This window comes from Lampetra fluviatilis, unplaced genomic scaffold (genome assembly GCF_964198595.1).
Source record: "Lampetra fluviatilis unplaced genomic scaffold, kcLamFluv1.1 SCAFFOLD_559, whole genome shotgun sequence".
Classification (NCBI taxonomy): Eukaryota; Metazoa; Chordata; class Hyperoartia; order Petromyzontiformes; family Petromyzontidae; genus Lampetra; species Lampetra fluviatilis.
Genome location: NW_027620947.1, coordinates 12501 through 20000, shown reverse-complemented (window position 1 = coordinate 20000; position 7500 = coordinate 12501). Strand labels below are relative to the sequence as shown.

Sequence of the window (7500 nt, the reverse complement as noted above, 5' to 3'; positions counted from 1 at the left end):
CACCACCACTCACCACCACTCACCACTCACCACCACTCACCACCTCACCCACCTCTCTTTCTCCCCACCACTCACCACTCACTCACCACCACCACCACCTCACCCTCTCTCTCTCCCCACCACTCACTCACCACCACCACCACTCACTCTCTCCCCACCACTCACCACCACTCACTCACCACCACCACTCACCACTCACCACCCTCACCACTCACCCACCACTCTCTCTCTCTCCCCACCACTCACCACTCACTCACCACCACCACCTCCCCCTCTCTCTCTCCCCACCACTCACTCACCACCACCACCACTCACTCTCTCCCCACCACTCTCTCCCCACCACTCACCACCACTCACTCACCACCACCACTCACCACTCACCACCCTCACCACTCACCCACCTCTCTCTCTCCCCACTCACCACTCACTCACCACTCACCACCCACCACCACTCACCACTCACCACCACCACTCACCACCCAACTCTCTCTCTCTCCCCACTCACCACTCACTCACCACCACCACTCACCCACCATTCACCACTCTCTCTCCTCACCACTCACCCCACCACTCACCACTCACTCACCACCACCACTCACCACTCACTCACCACTCACCACCCTCACCACTCACCCACCACCACTCACCACCACCACCACTCACCACCACTCACCACCACTCACCACCACCACCCCCTACCACCACCACTCACTCTCCCCACCACTCACCACTCACCCCACCACTCACCCACCACTCTCTCTCTCTCTCTCCCCACTCACCCTCACCACTCACCCTCACCACTCACCCACCGCTCTCTCTCTCTCTCCCCACCACCTCTCTCCCCACCACTCACCACCACCACTCACCACTCACTCTCCTCACCACTCACCCACCACTCTCTCTCTCTCCCCACCACCACCACCCACCACCACCACTCACCACTCACCACCACCACCACTCACCACTCACCACCCTCACCACTCACCCACCACCACCACTCACTCACCACTCACCCACCACTCACCCACCACTCACCTCACCACTCACCCAACTCTCTCTCTCTCCCCACTCACCACTCACTCACCACTCACCACCCACCACCACTCACCACCACCACTCACCACCCAACTCTCTCTCTCTCCCCACTCACCACTCACTCACCACCACCACTCACCCACCATTCACCACTCTCTCTCCTCACCACTCACCCCACCACTCACTCACCACCACCACTCACCACTCACTCACCACTCATCCACCGCTCTCTCTCTCTCTCTCCCCACTCACCCTCACCACTCACCACTCACCACCACTCTCTCTCTCTCTTTCTCTCCCCACCACTCACCACTCACTCTCCTCACCACTCACCCACCACTCTCTCTCTCTCTCCCCACCACCTCTCTCCCCACCACTCACCACCACCACTCACCACTCACTCTCCTCACCACTCACCCACCACTCTCTCTCTCTCTCTCTCACCCACCACCACCACTCACCACCCACCACCCTCACCACTCACCCACCACTCTCTCCCCACTCACTCACCACCACTCTCCCCACCACTCACCTCTCTCTCACCTCCCCCTCTCACTCTCCCCACTCACCCTCACCACTCACCACTCACTCACCACTCACTCTCCTCACCACTCACCCACCGCTCTCTCTCTCTCTCTCTCCCCACTCACCACTCACCCTCACCACTCACTCACCACTCACTCACCACTCACTCTCCTCACCACTCACCCACCACTCTCTCTCTCTCCACTCACCACTCACCCTCACCACTCACTCACCACTCACTCACCACCACCACCTCCTCACCTCACTCACCCACCCTCACCACTCACTCACCACTCACTCACCACCAATCTCCTCACCACTCACCCACCGCTCTCTCTCTCTCTCCCCACTCACCACTCACCCTCACCACTCACTCACCACTCACTCACCACCACTCTCCTCACCACTCACCCACCGCTCTCTCTCTCTCTCTCTCCCCACTCACCACTCACCCTCACCACTCACTCACCACTCACTCACCACTCACTCTCCTCACCACTCACCCACCACTCTCTCTCTCTCTCTCTCCACTCACCACTCACCCTCACCACTCACTCACCACTCACTCACCACCACCACCTCCTCACCTCACTCACCCACCCTCACCACTCACTCACCACTCACTCACCACCAATCTCCTCACCACTCACCCACCGCTCTCTCTCTCTCTCCCCACTCACCACTCACTCACCACTCACTCACCACCACTCTCCTCACCACTCACCCACCGCTCTCTCTCTCTCTCCCCACTCACCACTCACCCTCACCACTCACTCACCACTCACTCACCACCACCACCTCCTCACCTCACTCACCCACCCTCACCACTCACCCACCACTCACTCTCCTCACCACTCACCCACCGCTCTCTCTCTCTCTCCCCACTCACCACTCACCCTCACCACTCACTCACCACTCACTCACCACCACTCTCCTCACCACTCACCCACCGCTCTCTCTCTCTCCCCACTCACCACTCACCCTCACCACTCACTCACCACTCACTCACCACCACCACCTCCTCACCTCACTCACCCACCCTCACCACTCACCCACCACTCACTCTCCTCACCACTCACCCACCGCTCTCTCTCTCTCTCCCCACTCACCACTCACCCTCACCACTCACTCACCACTCACTCACCACCACTCTCCTCACCACTCACCCACCGCTCTCTCTCTCTCCCCACTCACCACTCACCCTCACCACTCACTCACCACTCACTCACCACTCACTCTCCTCACCACTCACCCACCACTCTCTCTCTCTCTCTCCCCACTCACCACTCACCCTCACCACTCACTCACCACTCACTCACCACCACCACCTCCTCACCTCACTCACCCACCCTCACCACTCACCCACCACTCACTCACCACTCACTCTCCTCACCACTCACCCACCGCTCTCTCTCTCTCTCCCCACTCACCACTCACCCTCACCACTCACCCACCACTCACTCACCACTCACTCTCCTCACCACTCACCCACCGCTCTCTCTCTCTCTCCCCACTCACCACTCACCCTCACCACTCACTCACCACTCACTCACCACCACCACCTCCTCACCTCACTCACCCACCCTCACCACTCACCCACCACTCACTCACCACCACTCTCCTCACCACTCACCCACTGCTCTCTCTCTCTCTCTCCTCACCACTCACTCACCACTCACTCACCACCACCACCTCCTCACCTCACTCACCCACCCTCACCACTCACCCACCACTCACTCACCACTCACTCTCCTCACCACTCACCCACCGCTATCTCTCTCCCCACTCACCACTCACCCTCACCACTCACTCACCACCACCACCTCCTCACCTCACTCACCCACCCTCACCACTCACCCACCACTCACTCACCACCACTCTCCTCACCACTCACCCACTGCTCTCTCTCTCTCTCTCCTCACCACTCACTCACCACTCACTCACCACTCACTCACCACTCACTCACCACTCACTCTCCCCACCACTCACCCACCGCTCTCTCTCTCTCTCCCCACTCACCACCCACCCTCACCACTCACTCACCACTCACTCACCACTCACTCACCACTCACTCTCCTCACCACTCACCCACCACTCTCTCTCTCTCTCCCCACTCACCACTCACCCTCACCACTCACCCACCACTCACTCACCACTCACTCTCCTCACCACTCACCCACCGCTCTCTCTCTCTCTCCCCACTCACCAATCACCCTCACCACTCACCCACCACTCACTCACCACTCACTCTCCTCGCCACTCACCCACCGCTCTCTCTCTCTCTCCCCACTCACCACTCACCCTCACCACTCACTCACCACTCACTCACCACCACCACCTCCTCACCTCACTCACCCACCCTCACCACTCACCCACCACTCACTCACCACTCACTCTCCTCACCACTCACCCACCGCTCTCTCTCTCTCTCCCCACTCACCACTCACCCTCACCACTCACTCACCACTCACTCACCACCACCACCTCCTCACCTCACTCACCCACCGCTCTCTCTCTCTCTCCCCACTCACCACTCACCCTCACCACTCACCCACCACTCACTCACCACTCACTCTCCTCACCACTCACCCACCGCTCTCTCTCTCTCTCCCCACTCACCACTCACCCTCACCACTCACTCACCACTCACTCACCACCACCACCTCCTCACCTCACTCACCCACCCTCACCACTCACCCACCACTCACTCACCACTCACTCTCCTCACCACTCACCCACCGCTCTCTCTCTCTCTCCCCACTCACCACTCACCCTCACCACTCACTCACCACTCACTCACCACCACCACCTCCTCACCTCACTCACCCACCCTCACCACTCACCCACCACTCACTCACCACCACTCTCCTCACCACTCACCCACTGCTCTCTCTCTCTCTCTCCTCACCACTCACTCACCACTCACTCACCACTCACTCACCACCACCACCTCCTCACCTCACTCACCCACCCTCACCACTCACCCACCACTCACTCACCACTCACTCTCCTCACCACTCACCCACCGCTCTCTCTCTCTCTCCCCACTCACCACTCACCCTCACCACTCACCCACCACTCACTCACCACCACTCTCCTCACCACTCACCCACTGCTCTCTCTCTCTCTCTCCTCACCACTCACTCACCACTCACTCACCACTCACTCACCACTCACTCACCACTCACCCACCACTCACTCTCCTCACCACTCACCCACCGCTCTCTCTCTCTCTCCCCACTCACCACTCACCCTCACCACTCACCCACCACTCACTCACCACCACTCTCCTCACCACTCACCCACCGCTCTCTCTCTCTCTCTCTCCTCACCACTCACCCACCCTCACCACTCACTCACCACTCACTCACCACTCACTCACCACTCACCCACCACTCACCCACCACTCACTCTCCTCACCACTCACCCACCGCTCTCTCTCTCTCTCTCTCCTCACCACTCACCCACCCTCACCACTCACTCACCACTCACTCACCACCACCACCTCCTCACCTCACTCACCCACCCTCACCACTCACTCACCACTCACTCACCACTCACTCACCACTCACCCACCACTCACTCACCACTCACTCTCCTCACCACTCACCCACCGCTCTCTCTCTCTCTCTCCTCACCACTCACTCACCACTCACTCACCACTCACTCACCACTCACCCACCACTCACTCACCACTCACTCTCCTCACCACTCACCCACCGCTCTCTCTCTCTCTCCCCACTCACCACTCACCCTCACCACTCACTCACCACTCACTCACCACCACTCTCCTCACCACTCACCCACCGCTCTCTCTCTCTCTCTCTCTCCTCACCACTCACCCACCCTCACCACTCACTCACCACTCACTCACCACTCACTCACCACTCACCCACCACTCTCTCTCTCTCCCCACCACCACCACCCACCACCACCACTCACCACTCACCACCCTCACCACTCACCCACCACCACCACTCACCACCCTCACCACTCACCCACCACTCTCTCCCCACTCACTCACCACCACTCTCCCCACCACTCACCCACCACTCTCTCTCACCTCCCCCTCTCACTCTCCCCACTCACCCTCACCACTCACCCACCACTCACCCACCACTCACTCTCCTCACCACTCACCCACCGCTCTCTCTCTCTCTCCCCACTCACCACTCACCCTCACCACTCACTCACCACTCACTCACCACTCACTCACCACTCACTCACCACTCACCCACCACTCACTCACCACCACTCTCCTCACCACTCACCCACCGCTCTCTCTCTCCCCACTCACCACTCACCCTCACCACTCACTCACCACTCACTCACCACTCACTCACCACTCACTCACCACTCACTCTCCTCACCACTCACCCACCGCTCTCTCTCTCTCTCCCCACTCACCACTCACCCTCACCACTCACCCACCACTCACTCACCACTCACTCTCTTCACCACTCACCCACCGCTCTCTCTCTCTCCCCACCACCACCACCCACCACCACCACTCACCACTCACCACCCTCACCACTCACCCACCACTCACCCACCACTCACTCTCCTCACCACTCACCCACCGCTCTCTCTCTCTCTCCCCACTCACCACTCACCCTCACCACTCACCCACCACTCACTCACCACTCACTCTCCTCACCACTCACCCACCGCTCTCTCTCTCTCCCCACCACCACCACCCACCACCACCACTCACCACTCACCACCCTCACCACTCACCCACCACTCACTCACCACCACTCTCCTCACCACTCACCCACCGCTCTCTCTCTCCCCACTCACCACTCACCCTCACCACTCACTCACCACTCACTCACCACTCACTCACCACTCACCCACCACTCACTCACCACTCACTCTCCTCACCACTCACCCACCACTCACTCTCCTCACCACTCACCCACCGCTCTCTCTCACCTCCCCCTCTCACTCACCACTCACTCACCACTCACCCACCACTCACCCACCACTCACTCTCCTCACCACTCACCCACCGCTCTCTCTCACCTCCCCCTCTCACTCACCACTCACTCACCACTCACCCACCACTCACCCACCACTCACTCTCCTCACCACTCACCCACCACTCTCTCTCACCTCCCCCTCTCACTCTCCCCACTCACCCTCACCACTCACCCACCACTCACTCACCACTCACTCTCCCCACCACTCACCCACCGCTCTCTCTCTCTCTCCCCACTCACCACTCACCCTCACCACTCACTCACCACTCACTCACCACCACTCTCCTCACCACTCACCCACCGCTCTCTCTCTCTCTCCCCACTCACCACTCACCCTCACCACTCACTCACCACTCACTCACCACCACCACCTCCTCACCTCACTCACCCACCCTCACCACTCACCCACCACTCACTCACCACTCACTCTCCTCACCACTCACCCACCGCTCTCTCTCTCTCTCTCCCCACTCACCACTCACCCTCACCACTCACTCACCACTCACTCACCACCACTCTCCTCACCACTCACCCACCGCTCTCTCTCTCTCTCCCCACTCACCACTCACCCTCACCACTCACCCACCACTCACTCACCACTCACTCTCCTCACCACTCACCCACCGCTCTCTCTCTCTCTCCCCACTCACCCTCACCACTCACCCACCACTCACTCTCCTCACCACTCACCCACCGCTCTCTCTCTCTCTCCCCACTCACCACTCACCCTCACCACTCACTCACCACTCACTCACCACCACCACCTCCTCACCTCACTCACCCACCCTCACCACTCACCCACCACTCACTCACCACTCACTCTCCTCACCACTGACCCACCACTCTCTCTCTCTCTCCCCACTCACCACTCACCCTCACCACTCACCCTCACCACTCACCCACCACTCACCCACCACTCACCCACCACTCACTCTCCTCACCACTCACCCACCGCTCT

General features: G+C 60.0%; 1 protein-coding gene across 1 annotated transcript in view; it reads right to left on the bottom strand.

Annotated features, from left to right (window-relative positions):
* Window positions 1-7500, bottom strand: part of LOC144954567 (uncharacterized) — a 29344-nt gene that overhangs the window by 21402 nt on the left and 442 nt on the right. The gene's annotated exons all lie outside the window — the stretch shown is intronic.